The 15,094-nt window shown below is 42.9% G+C and overlaps 1 pseudogene; it reads right to left on the bottom strand.

Annotated features, from left to right (window-relative positions):
- Positions 1-2,704: 2,704 nt before the first annotated feature.
- LOC126103139 (5S ribosomal RNA) lies at positions 2,705-2,822 on the bottom strand (annotated as a pseudogene).
- Between the last annotated feature and the right edge of the window lie 12,272 nt (positions 2,823-15,094).

Below are 15,094 nucleotides of genomic sequence, written 5' to 3'. Positions count from 1 at the left end.
TAAAGACACGCAATGTGTGTCCAGAGGAGACGTGGCCCGTAATTGAAAAAGTGACATGATAGTCTCTTCATTGGCAAAATATTCCGGAATAGTCCCTCTTTCAGATCTCTAGGAGGGGACTGCCACAGGGGATGTGACTATGACAAAAAGACTGAATAATCAACGAAAGTGAACCGTTCTACGAATCGGGCCGTGCAATGTCAGAAGCTTGAACGTGGTAGGAAAACTAGAAAATGTGAAAAGGGAAATGCAAAGGCTCAATCTGAATATAGTAGAGGTCAGTGAAGTGCAATGGAAAGAAAACAAGGATTTCTAGTGAGATGAGTTTAGAGTACTATCAACAGCAGCAGAAAATGGTGTAATGGGAGTAGGACTCCTTATGAATAGGAAGGTAGGGCATAGAATGTGTTACTGTCAACAGTTCAGTGATAGAGTTGTCCTTATTAGAATCGACAGCAAACCAACCCCAACAACGATAGTTGAAGTATACATGCCGACGTCGCAAGTTGAAGATGAAGAGATAGTGAAAGTGTATGGGGATATAGATAGAGTAATACAGTACGTAAAGGAAGATGAAAATCTTATAGTCGCGGGAGACCGGATTCCAGTTGTAGTAGAACGTGTAGAAGAAAAGATTACGGGGAAAGAAATGAGAGAGGAGAAAAACTTATTGAGTTCTGTAATCAATTTACGTTATTAATTGTGAATACTCTGTTCAAGAACCACAAGAAGAGAAGGTACACTTGGAAAAGACCGGATTTCACTGAGATTACATCAAGGTCGGACAGACATTCCGAAATCAGATACTGGTTTGTAAAGAGTATCCGGGAGAAGATACAGATTCAGATCAAAATTTAGTAGTGATGAAGAGTAGACTGAAGTTCAAGACATTAGTCACGAAGAATCAATAAGCAAAGAAGGGGGATGCGTAAGTACTAAGGAATGACGAGATACGTTTGAAGTTCTCTAAGGCTATAGATACAGCAGTAAGGATTAGATCAGTAGGCAGTACAGTTGAAGAGGAATGGAAATCTCTAAAAAGGGCCAGCACAGAATTTGGAATGGAAAACATAAGTACAGAGAAAGTAACTGCGAAAAACCATGGGTAACAGAAGAAATACTTCAATTGATCCTTGAAAGAAGGAAGTACAAAAATGTTCCAGGAAACTCAGGAATACAGAGATAAATGTCACTGAGGAATGAAATAAATAGGGAAGCTAAGTCGAAATGGTTGAAAAATGTGAAGAAATCGAAAAAGTAATGATTGTTGGAAGGACAGACTCAGCATACAGGGTAGTCAAAAAAACCTTCGGTGACATTAAAAGCAAGGGTGGTAACATTAAGAGTGCAATTTGAACTACAATGTTAAATGCAGAGGAGACAGCGGATAGGTGGAAGGAATACGTCGAGAAGCTCTACGAGCGAGAATATTTATCCGATGTGATAGAAGAAGAAACAGGAATCGATTTGGGAGAGGTAAGGGATCCAGTATCAAAATTTAAAAGAGCTTTGGAGGACTTAAGATCGAATAAGGTAGAATGGATAGATAACATTCCATTAGAATTTCTAAAATCATTAGGAGAATTGGCAACAAAACGACTATTCACGTTGGTGTGTAGAATGTATGAGTTTGGCTACATCCCATCTGAATTTCAGAAAATACCATCCACACATATCCGACGACTGCAAGAGCTGACAAGTGAATTATCGTACAGTCAGTTTAACAGCTCACGCATCCAAGTTGCTGACAAGAATAATTTACAGAAGAATGGAAAAGAAATTCGATGATATGCTACCTGACAAACAGATTGGCTTTAGAAATGGTAAAGGCAGCAGAGAGGCCATTCTGACATTGTGCTTGATAATGGAAGGAACACTAAAGAAAAATCAAGACACGTTCATACGATTTGTCATCCTGGAAAAAGCATTCGACAATGTAAAGTGGTGCAAGATGTTCGAAATTCTGAGAAAAATAGGGGTAAAATGTAGGGAGAGACTGATAATATGAAAAATTTACATGAGCCAAGAAGGAATAATAAGAGTGGACGAACAAGTACGAAGAGCTCGAAGTAGAAAGGGCGTAAGACAGTGAAGTAATATTTCGCCGCTACTGTTCAATCTGTATATCGAAGAAGCAATGATGGAAGTAGAAGAAATGTTAAGGAGTGGTTAAGGAGTTGAATTAAAATTCAAGGTGAAAGAATATCAATAATATGATTTGCTGATGACATTGCTATACTGAGTGAAAGTGAAGAAGAATTACATGATATGATGAATGGAATGAACAATCTAACGAGTACAGAATATGGACTGAGAGTAAGTCGAAGAACGACGAAATTAATGAGAAGTAGCAGAAATGAGAACAGTGAGAAACTTAAGATCAGGATTGACGATGTAAGGTGACAGCTTGAATGAATGTCAATTTCGCACCTTACATGAGATTTAATACCTTGTAACAAGTACACTAATATGTCACTTGACATACTTCAGTGGTAGTGAGCAGATTTGTCTATCAAAATGTACAGTATGTAATGCAAAGGGATGACACTGGATTCGATCGTATTAACGCACTGAACCCAAATCCTGCATGTCAATGAAAATCCGTCCACAGACCCTGGCGAACCCAGCGGTACGAGACCGGAGTCGCTACTTCTCAATCAAATAGCTCCTCAGTTTGCCTCACAAGGGCTGAGTGCACCCCGCTTGCCAACAGCGCTCGGCAGACCGGATGGTCACCCATCCAAGTGCCAGCCCAGTCCGACAGCGCTTAACTTCGGTGATCTGACGGGAACCGGTGTTACCACAGCGGCAAGGCCGTTGGCATGTCAATGAACAATAGGTGGAAAAAGCTGATGGAAGAAAAGCCTTATTTTTGGGGCAGACGCGAGTTGCGCCATCATGTCCCGTATACAACGAAAGCCTTCTAACAGGGGTTGGTGATCTGCGGCGAGAGAGACAATAAACGCAGTGCGCGATACATCAAGGGGAGGAAGTAGCTGTCCAGCGCTGCTTGCGACGGAGAAATTCTTTAGAAAACTGCATTGGGGAATTTCCAGATGGATAAAAACAAGCCAGAGACGCAGTTGATCACGTGAAAGGCCTGTGGAGCTCTCGTGATGTACACGCGTAACTTTTATGTTGCGGGAGCAGGTACAAATGTCCGATCGACTGAAATAAACTCTGATGGAGTAAAAGGGGCGATATTTCGACGAAAGACGCAATACCGAAAACTTCGGGGACTCTCTAAAAATATGGTTCAAATGGCTCTGAGCACTATGGGACAACATCTGTGGTCATCAGTCCCCTAGAACTTAGAACTACTTAAACCTAACTAACCTAAGGAAATCACACACATCCATGCCCGAGTCAGGATTCGAACCTGCGACAGTAGCGGTCACGCGGTTCCAGACAGAAGCGCCTAGAACCGCACGGCCACACAGGCCGGCTCGGGGACTCTCTGAACCAGTGTCAAGTGTAGAACAGTGCGCATCACGTTCTGCACAACGCCAAAAGTGGAGTTTTTGTGTGAACACTACGTTCACTTTGGCTGACTTTCAGATATAAATTAGCTGAAGAGTCGTTTAGTTCCGATAGTGGAGAAACGAAACGGCCACCTAGTTAATTGTTCTTGCAAGAACTGACAGAGAATTGAAGTACGAGGTGCATTCAAGTTCTAAGGCCTCTGATTTTTTTTCTCCGGACTGGAAAGAGATAAAAACATCCGCATTGTTTTAAAATGAGGCCGTGTTCATTGTCAATACGTCCCAGAGATGGCAGCACCGTACGGCAGATGGAATTTTACCGCCAGCGGCGAGAATGAGAACTGTTTTAAATACTTAAAATGGCGACGTTTTCCTTACTCAAACAGCGTGCAATCATTTGGTTTCTGAATTTGCGTGGTGTGAAACCAACAGTTGAAGGAGACATGTGGTGATGGAGTTATGGATGTGTCGAAAGTACGTTCGTGAGTGCGACAGTTTAATGAAGGCAGAACATCGTGTGACAACAGACCGAAACAACCTCGGGCTTGCACGAGCCGGTCTGACGACACGCTTGAGAAAGTGGAGAGAATTGTTTTGGGGGATCGCCGAATGACTGTTGAACAGATCGCCTCCAGAGTTGGCATTTTTGTGGGTTCTGTGCACACAATCCTGCATGACGACCTGAAAATACGAAAAGTGTCATCCAGGTGGGTGCCACGAATGCTGACGGATGACCACATGGCTGCCTGTGTGGCATGTTGCCGAGCAATGTTGACGCGCAACAACAGCATGAATGGGACTTTCTTTTCGTCGGTTGTGACAATGGATGAGACGTGGATGCCATTTTCCAGTGGTCAAAACAGTCTCCTAAAGAAGATGCAATTTTCCAGTCATTAAAACAGACTCCTAAAGAAGCCTTCGCCGCTGCCATGGAATCATGGCGTCAGCGTTGTGAAAAATGTGTACGTCTGCAGGGCGATTACGTCGAGAAGTAACGCCAGTTTCATCGATTTCGCGTGAGTAGTTAATTAGAAAAAAAATCGGAGGCCTTAGAACTTGAATGCACCTCGTATATACGCTGTTCCATCTATGCAAATGTATATCGCCCTATTTTCCAGACTGGGGATGAATGCATGTTTTCTCGCCTAACGAGAAACATAGCACCATTTCAGCTGATAAAATCAGTAAAGATTTTGATACACTTTCTATAGGATTTTCAGAGGGCGAGAGCAGCCATGCAGCCGACAGCACGTCGCAGCTAAAGGTAAATGCCGCTCACAGAGGCGAAAAATTGTTGAATCACCAGCTTGCGTCCACTGTGAACTCGAGCAACCTTGAGTAATCTTTTGCTCATCTTGTCATAAAAGCTAACCATCCACCGCAGACTTGATTATCATCCTAAATGGTACCGAACTTAGAACCGGAATGGGATGATATGTCGTAATATTGTTCAATTCAGACAGTACTTCACTGTCTATAAGTAAGTAAAATCTTGTAGAGAACCTTCTATTTAAATTTGATATTGTTGTGTTCACTGTTATTTCTGCTAAACTGGGCTTAATATGTTATCTTGACCACTGTCCTCAAATAGTCATGTCACAATCTATGTAAACCCATGTGCTTCTTTGACAACAACAGAGAAATTAAACAAATTTTGCAGCTAAACACTGATGTGTTCTGCAATAGACTAAGGGTCCACTCCTAATCCCAAACAGCGTGTTTTTGATGATGTCTGACGAATGTGAAAAGGAGTGGAGTATCAGAACGGTCACTAATTAGATGAAATTAAGGAATTCTGCTACCTAGGCAGCGAAATAACCAAAGACGGATGGAGCAAGAAGGACACAAAAAAAAAAAAAAAAAAACAGAATAGCACTGAGGAGAAGTCTACTATAAGCAAATATAGTAATTAATTTGAGGAAGAAATTTCCGAGAACGTATGTCTGGAGTACAGGATTGTACTGTTGTGAAACATGGACTGTGGAAAAGCCAGAACAGAAAAGAATGGAAGTATTTGAGATGTGGTGCTACAGACGAATGTTGAAAATCAGGTGAACCGATAAGGTAAGGAATGAGGATTCCGGGCAGAAGCGGAGAGGAGAGGACATCTGTTAAAACATGAGGAAATGATTTGTATGGTACTAGAGGGAGATGTAGAGGGCAAAAACCGTACAGGAAGACAGAGATTGGAATACATCCAGCAGATAACTGAGGAGGTTGACACAGGAGAGAAATTGGTGGCGGGCCAAGTCAAACCATGCAGAAGACTGATGGAAAAAAAAATCGAATAAAGCAGAATTACCACAAACTCAGTTATGATGTCATTTCGCACACGATCCATGAGAAAGATTTACCTGTTTTCCCTCGGTAAATCAATATCCAGTGAGAGGAATCTTTCGTGAGTCTTCTTGTTCAGCAGTATATAGTTAAACTTTGTTAAATTCTGATCCACAGTAGTGAGTTCACTTGACGTGTGGCTGACATACCCAGACTAATCTTGCAGTTTATATCATGTGTGTTTTTTTCCTTTTGTTTCTGCTGAAGTAGATTTACAACTTGTAACCTTCCCAAGCTTCGCACTGTTGCCACTTGGTATCCACGAGCAGACCACTTGTCTGACGTAGAAGTAAATATTTTATCCACGAAATTTTCCCCGTAAGCCAGTCTATCAATTAGTGAAAGCCGTATCAAAATCCCTATAGTACTTACTGCGATCAGCCTTCACGTACAAAAAAAGAGAAAAAAACGTTGTGTGGGACTTTAATTTATTATACCTACAGATACTCTCTGTGCCAATGTACATTTCTTGTACCTCACTCCTTTTTTCATTTTTTTACACAGATATTATGTCTTCTTCGTACCGATTATTAAGCCCCACTTTCCATAATGTTCTCTCCGATTTCCAGGCATATTTCGCGAAACATACGTATCTACAACTGTAGATACGTGATATTCTTCGAAAGAAATAACCTACTGGATGAAACGTTCCGTAACATGTACTCGTTCAACAGTAGACAGTAGCTATTCACTGGAGGTGAAAAGGGACTCTTTACACTGTTGTGATATGCAAAGAAAAAGAAACTGTCGTGCTGAAGTACTGGACGTCTGAGCTGCAGCGTCAGCAGAATGTTACAGCTGTTACGTATCATGTTATCGGAGTTGTGGTTCTCCATTTTACTCAACAACTTTCACAGAACGAATTACACGTTTCTGAATCGCCGAATAGTTCACTTGTTTGTGTCACAGTCTAAAGCTGATTTTAAACGAGAAATAAAAGCTAATCGCAGCTGGCTCGCTTGTTCAGCTCTCCCTGCTGACAAGCTGCGCTTCTGTTCACGGAACTGACAATGTGTAGTTTGTGTGCGTCGGTAAAACTCGCTTAAATATTTACAGAACAGTCTCTACTGTGATGCTAATGGATGTAATTTCCTAATGAATTGTAATTATTTAACTAAAGCACAGGCTGGTCAACCACGTTTTAATGCAGCGGTGTCAAGAACAGAATCATTTTTTTCACATAGCAGTGTTAGTAGACTTTAATGCGAACCCACTATCCAGCCACGTGCTAATAGGAGGACCAACGCGATATCTTTGATTTGCGGTGAATGAACACACTGGAAGAAGAACCACCGATGTTAATGAACTATTTCTGGACATGACGGCGCAGTTCACAGTATTCTCCTAGAGAAGCTCAAATATATGGCTGCATAGTCCTTGCTGGCGACTAGTTTAACTAAAGTCGCACAACGATGCAGCATCTTCAGAGTGGGGAATAGTACCTACAGTACACCACATGGATCGATATTGTGTCAACTCCTGTTCTTGTTGTGATACGAGAATAAATGACCTGTCATCATATGGCCAAGAAATAATCTACCTGATTACGATGCAAGTATTACAGTTAAGCTCGATACACGAACTACAATACGTGAAAAGTTACCAAAATTTGTTTGAAAATTAATAACTGGTTATCTGAAAATATACACAGAAAAAATACGTGTAAATCTGTAGTGCACAGTGCTTCATTGCATCATTAAAAATAATGCAGAGTAATAAATAAAACTGAATATTCTAAGTCTTAAGTACTTGTATTAGTGCCGGCCGCTTTGACCGAGAAGCTCTAGGCGCTTAAGTCTGGAGCCGCGCGACCGCTACGTTCGCAGGTTCGAATCATGCCTCGGGCATGGATGTGTGTGATGTCCTTAGCTTAGTTAGGTTTAAGTAGTTCTAAGTCTAGAGGACTGATGACCGCAGCTGTTAAGTCCCATAGTGTTTAGAGCCAAAACTTATATTAGTGATAATTTTAACTGAAAGCCACTTGTTATAGGTCTTTACCGCCTTTTGCGATGCAGATAATATTAGGTTTTGAAGATGAAATGTTAGATTGTTGTCTTACTTTTCTTGTTTCTATTCACTAATGTCTTACGGCATCACTTTCTGTGGTATCTCGTTACTGAGAAGTAACTGCTATGGGAATCAATGTTTTTCGATTAGGAGGTTAATGGACAAGGGGCGCTGATATTCAGTATAGGGTAAGTAGGAAATCTGAGTCGGTCAGGTTCGGTGGCCGGATGGCCGAAGCGCTATAGATAACCGCTCATGAGAAGCCATAATACCGGGTTCAAGTACTGGTCTGGCTCAAGTTTTTCAACTTTCGGCATTGCTTTACTGCAAAGCCTTTGTGGCTGGAAGTGACGAATTCCCACCCATCCCTCCCCTTTCTCTTTCTTTCCCCAGTCTTTCATATAAAATTAGTAGAAACTTTCCCCGTGTGGGCATGTATTATCTTGTTATAATCTGAAATTTAATCCCAGAATGACTTATCATGAAGGACAAAAAAACGGGTCTGGAATATTGGCGATGTCCCGCTGTGTTATAAGGGTGCTGCAGATGACAACCAAAGGGGTTCTGCTATAAAAAGAAATAGCATCGCAAACCATCACTCATGGCTGTCGGTCCGTATGGCACGCGACAGTCAGGCTGGTATCCATCACTGTCCAGGGCATCTCCAGACGTATCTTTCCTGCTCATCGGGGCTCAGTTCGAAGCGGGACTCATCACTGAAGACAATTATACTCCAGGCAATGAGTTTCCATGCCGAAGGCGTGTCTGAAGACGGCCCAGACAGCAGTGGGATACCAACCTGAGTGTCACCCACCACATGACTCGACAACCAGGAGTGATGGTAGGGGGTGCTACTTCATTTCGTAGCTGAACCCCTTTGGTTGTCATCCGCGTCACCATTAAAACTCAGTTGTAGGTCGACGATATTCTACGCCCCGTTTTGTTGCCCTTCATGATAAGCAGTCCTTGGTTTAAATTTCAGATTACATCAAGGTAATGCCCGCCCACACTCGGCGAGAGTGTCTACTGCTTGTCTTCGTTCTTGCCGAGCCCGGCGTTGGCCAGGAAGGTTACCGAATCTCTCCCCCGCTGGCAAAGTTTGAAGCATCATAGTCAGGGTTTTCCAACCATCTAGGGATTTTATCTAACCCTTAAATTGGCCAGAATTTGATATGGTATCCCTCTGCGGGTCATCCAACAACCCTATCAACCAATGCCAAGCCGAATAACTGCTTTCATAAGGGCCAGAGTTAGACCAACTTGTTATTGATTGGCTCAATTTGTGAAACTCATTCTCTTGAATAAATTATCCAGTTTTTCTGAAACTACACTCCTGGAAATGGAAAAAAGAACACATTGACACCGGTGTGTCAGACCCACCATACTTGCTCCGGACACTGCGAGAGGGCTGTACAAGCAATGATCACACGCACGGCGCAGCGGACACACCAGGAACCGCGGTGTTGGCCGTCGAATGGCGCTAGCTGCCCAGCATTTGTGCACCGCCGCCGTCAGTGTCAGCCAGTTTGCCGTGGCATACGGAGCTCCATCGCAGTCTTTAACACTGGTAGCATGCCGCGACAGCGTGGACGTGAACCGTATGTGCAGTTGACGGACTTTGAGCGAGGGCGTATAGTGGGCATGCGGGAGGCCGGGTGGACGTACCGCCGAATTGCTCAAGACGTGGGGCGTGAGGTCTCCACAGTACATTGATGTTGTCGCCAGTGGTCGGCGGAAGGTGCACGTGCCCGTCGACCTGCGACCGGACCGCAGCGACGCACGGATGCACGCCAAGACCGTAGGATCCTACGCAGTGCCGTAGGGGACCGCATCGCCACTTCCCAGCAAATTAGGGACACTGTTGCTCCTGGGGTATCGGCGAGGACCATTCGCAACCGTCTCCATGAAGCTGGGCTACGGTCCCGCACACCGTTAGGCCGTCTTCCGCTCACGCCCCAACATCGTGCAGCCCGCCTCCAGTGGTGTCGCGACAGGCGTGAATGGAGGGACGAATGGAGATGTGTCGTCTTCAGCGATGAGAGTCGCTTCTGCCTTGGTGCCAATGATGGTCGTATGCGTGTTTGGCGCCGTGCAGGTGAGCGCCACAATCAGGACTGCATACGACCGAGGCACACAGGGCCAACACCCGGCATCATGGTGTGGGGAGCGATCTCCTACACTGGCCGTACACCACTGGTGATCGTCGAGGGGACACTGAATAGTGCACGGTACATCCAAACCGTCATCGAACCCATCGTTCTACCATTCCTAGACCGGCAAGGGAACTTGCTGTTCCAACAGGACAATGCACGTCCGCATGTATCCCGTGCCACCCAACGTGCTCTAGAAGGTGTAAGTTAACTACCCTGGCCAGCAATATCTCCGGATCTGTCCCCCATTGAGCATGTTTGGGACTGGATGAAGCGTCGCCTCACGCGGTCTGCACGTCCAGCAAGAACGCCGGTCCAACTGAGGCGCCAGGTGGAAATGGCATGGCAAGCCGTTCCACAGGACTACATCCAGCATCTCTACGATCGTCTCCATGGGAGAATAGCAGCCTGCATTGCTGAGAAAGGAGGATATACACTGTACTAGTGCCGACATTGTGCATGCTCTGTTGCCTGTGTCTATGTGCCTGTGGTTCTGTCAGTGTGATCATGTGATGTATCTGACCCCAGGAATGTGTCAATAAAGTTTCCCCTTCCTGGGACAATGAATTCACGGTGTTCTTATTTCAATTTGCAGGAGTGTATAATCATTTTTTTATGTACATGTACATCTCATCCACGGATTTCCGCTCCATCGGATAATTTGTTCGTAGTGTAACGTTTATTTTGTTCTAGAGGGTATACTTCTTTCTTTGAAAAATACGATATCCCTTAACTACACTATTGCTTGTTACAATAGAAGAATGTGTGATCCTGGCTCGGGTAGCGATGGCAGCGGTGAATGACAAGATCAAGGAGGTACAATTTTACATGGGAATCTAATTATTGAACTTGTAAGAGGTCCGAGCAGATGTAATTTCGATGTATTGCTCATGCGCTGCCTGCGATATGCAAGGTATAAGAGAATCGCTGACCAGAGAGCAGTGTTGACTGAGTAGGAACTGTGTAGCTGTAGCAGTAAGTTGTGGCTAGTCTGCGCTAGCCTGCAGTCTGCTCTGGTCTGGTCTGGTGTATCGTGTTGGCTGGGCCGGTCGCGGTGCAGCGATGCCGGAGCTTGAGTATTATTGTATAAGGTAAAAAGCAGCCTCGCGCATATCTAGTAATGTTATCTGAACTCCCATTTAAACGTTTTAAAAATGTCGTAATAATAATCTTTCTCATATAAAGTAATTTTTAACAAGCATTCATTTCAATTTAAAGAATTTACTAATTTCTCCAATCCATGATCATTCCGATTGTTGCAAAAGAAAAATCAGTTGCTTCCTTTCATAAATGACAAATCTATCGGCCAGCATTGCACAGGGCTGTGCTAAAAAAAATTATTGTAAGAGCAAATATATATGCGTTATCCGGCGACTTCATTGAGGTAAGAATTTTTCTCTTTTTATTCAGAATGATCTTTCAGGGCCATGACGCAGCACTGCTGACGTCCAAAATTTACCAGGTTAAATTCACAGTCAATAATTCAAAAGTTATAAGTGAGCGACAATTTAATTGAGAGGTTTAGGAATTTTTCTGTTTTGAGGTTACACTAAAATGGTAACGAAATTTTGTGGGGAGGTAAAAGTGGGAAAAAATTTTGTAGGGAGGTTACAAATGTGAAGGAATGTATTCTGTTGGGAGGTTACAAACTACCAATTTTGGTAGAAAATTCGTTGGATATGCCTGCTAAGCTAATCTGATGTGAACAGTGTCACAGGTTGTCGGTGCTGATGAGCTGACGGTGTCGGCGTGTACAACAATGCAGCATTAGCTCTAGTCGTTACGAGAACACTCTTAACTGTGGTACTGAGTCAAATACCTTGAGGAAGTCAAGAACTACTCCATCTACATGACTGTCTTCATCCTTGGCTTTCAAGATCTCATGTGAGAAGGGCACTAGCCGTTTCAAGTGATGGATGTGTTCGAAGTCCGTGCTGGTTGGCATGACGGAGGTCATTTGTGCGAGGTACCTCATTACATCTGAGATCACAATATGTTCCAAGATTCCGTAAGAAATTGATGTCAGCGACATTGGACAGTAGTTTAATGGATTACTTCTGTTACAGTTCTTGTAAATGCGTGTGGCCTATGCTTTCTTACAACCACTAGGTATTGTTTTGTGTTAGAGGAATCTTCGATACATCAGAATCAAAAAAGGGGATAACTCAGCCGCTGACTCGGTACTGCAACTACTGCAGCTTTGTTCAATTTTAACGTCTTGTGGTTTTCTCAACGCCACTAACTCTAATGTCTACTTCTCTCATCACTGCATAGGTACGAGAATTAAACTGGGGGATTACTATGAGTTTTCCTTTGTAAGGGCACATTTGAAAACGGAGATAAACATTTCTTTCTTTTCTGTTTTTGCTTTCCTACTCTCAGTTTCAGTTCCTGTGTTACTCAGAAGTGTCGGTAGACTAACTTTGGTGCCAATGACAGCGTTTACATACGACCACAATTTCTTCGGGTATTGTGAAAAATCTTTCGATAATATTCTGCTACAGTAGTCATTGACGACTTCCCGCCTTAGCCTCCTGACAGCCAAACACGTTTTATTCGTCGACTCTCTGTCTGTAGTCCTACGCTTTCTTTTACACTTATTATTCAGTAGTTTTTTCCATAGTTCCTCTTCATGCTCCTGTCCAGAGTCAAACGTTTCGAGTCATTGTATACTCTCCGACAAAAATAAAAACATCAACCTTTTTCTCACATTTCGCTACTGACATGACACAGTGTCATAGTAATTAACATGAAGTTACAAAAAGTGATAAAGTTTGTTTTACAAAATTCATATGAAATACGTAAAAAATATTTTGTTTCATTTACAGATCAAATTTCGAAATTACGGAAAAATAAGTTTATCGGTTGTACAAAATCAGATAGAACTTAAGAACATTACTGAAAAAGTACCACATCCGTGTTACAGTGTTATAACAGAAATGGTTTCAGGAAATATTTCATCACAAAATGAGGGAATTTTTTAGTGCAGTCTGATTTTTTTCCAGATTCGGGACTTGCGCTGAAACTTACAGTCCTCTGAAAAATCGAAACCAAGGCAAAACCTATTATAAGTTTGGCTAAGAAAGCGAAGACCATTTCATCGTGTGGTTGACGGTTAATTGAACACAGGCAAAACTATAACTGGTCTCCACTGTTCTTTATAATTGAATAATATGGAACAGAAAGTGGCAGAAAAAGAAAACAAATTGTCAAGCAATGTTCTGCTTCAACGTCACATCGCTCCAGCTAAACCGGCAGTAGCCACAGTGACGAAAATGTAACATTTGGCTTTTGAACTGATTCCATACGGATCCTCTGGTTGAGTAATTTGAAAACTTGTCTTAATGAAAATGCATTTTTATTAAATGACAAAGGACAGCCTCATAACATATTATTGTGTAAAACCTGCTTCTTCGGTAAAGATGTGGAACCCTGATTAAGAAGCTAGACCCGCATCTGGGAAGATTCCAATTCAAATCTGCATCTGGTCACCTAGATTTATGTCATCTATGGTTTCCGAAAATGGTTTAAGACAAATACGGGGCTGTTCTTTTGAGGACAACAACGCCGCTGCCTTTCCTCTCCGATCCGAGCTTTTCCACCGTCTCTAATAATCCTGATGTCGACTGGATATTAAAACGCAATAATCCTCCTTTTTTCTCCAAAATGGCAAAAATTTTGGATAGAGCTAGTAGAAGGGAAAATTAGACTATGTTGAGGCAGAAAATGAATAGTTTTCTTTATTTTGTTTGTCGGAGTAGCCAGACTACAGCTGTATATTAATTGGGAAACAATATCTGGAATAGGTGCTGAAAATTCATTTACGAATTGGGGAAAAATAAATTTATGTCCTGAGGCATCAAGGAATAGTTAGTTTGGTGATGAGAGGAAGTGTGGGGGGATAAAAATTGTAGAGGAGAGCAAGACTTGAATAGAGTAAGCAAGTTCAAACGTATGTACGGTGTGGCAGATATGCAGAGATGAAGAGGCCTACACGGGACAGACTGTCGTAGAGAGCTGCAGCAAATCAATCTTCGGACTGAAGGCCACAACAGCGCAGTACGTGGAAAAATGAATTTATTATGAACGACGGAAAAAAGTATAAAAACTAATACTTTAGTCAAAGAATGATTCCCCACACGTAACTACCAGTGGGGTGGAGCTGACAACATCCCGACTCAGAAGTTCAAAAATGTTCAGATGTGGGTGAAATCTTATGGGACTTACCTGTAAGGTCATCATTCCCTAAGCTTACACACTACTTAACCTAAATTATCCTAAGGACAAACACACACACCCATGCCCGAGGGAGGACTCGAACCTCCGCCGGGACTCAGAAGTCAGACTTAATGTTGAAGTAAGGTGAACACAGCTAAAACGTTGTTATCGAGTTTCCAGTTGCATCCTCACAGATATTTTGTCTGTGTTAAGGGTTGCAAAGTAATTGAATTTTCAAATGAAAATTGCTTCTAAGAACTTTAGAAAGTAAAACAACGTAAATCCTTGGTGAATCATCAAACAACCATACCGGTAATATGAAGCGACTAGCTATAACTAGCCATACGTTGCTGTACGTTAGCCTGATTAAACGGAAAAGAAGAAAAAAAAAAAAAGAGGAAGCACCGTTTCCAATACGTATGGAAATTGAAAATACGTCCTAATGTCCTTCTCCCGCCTGTCTCCTCCCTCTCTCTTTGTCCATCTCCTTCTCTCTGTCTACCATCTCCTCCTACTTCTCTCTCCATTTTCTTCCCTTCTCTCTCTCCATCTCTTCCTGTCCCCCCCCCCCCCTCCCTGTCCATCTCCTCCCCGTTTTCTATGTCCATTTCCTCCCATCCCTCCTTTCATCTCCTCTTCCCTCCCCCCTTCCTCCCCTGAGCTTGAGCCTTGTTTATTGTTACTGCAAAATCAGGTTTTATAGCAGTATTCTGATCATAAGTCGGTAGGCCAACGCGTGGGATACCCGCGCCTTGTCGCTGTTCGCGAGGCTCTCCCCGTCGGAGATTCGGGTCCTCCCTCGGGCTTGGGTGTGTGTGTGTTGTTCTTAGCGTAAGTTAGTTTAACTTAGATTAAGTAGTGCGTAAGCCTATGGACCGATGATCTCAGCAATTTTGTCCC

Source organism: Schistocerca cancellata, chromosome 1, assembly GCF_023864275.1.
Source record: "Schistocerca cancellata isolate TAMUIC-IGC-003103 chromosome 1, iqSchCanc2.1, whole genome shotgun sequence".
Lineage (NCBI taxonomy): Eukaryota > Metazoa > Arthropoda > Insecta > Orthoptera > Acrididae > Schistocerca > Schistocerca cancellata.
This window is presented reverse-complemented; position numbering and strand designations above follow the sequence as displayed.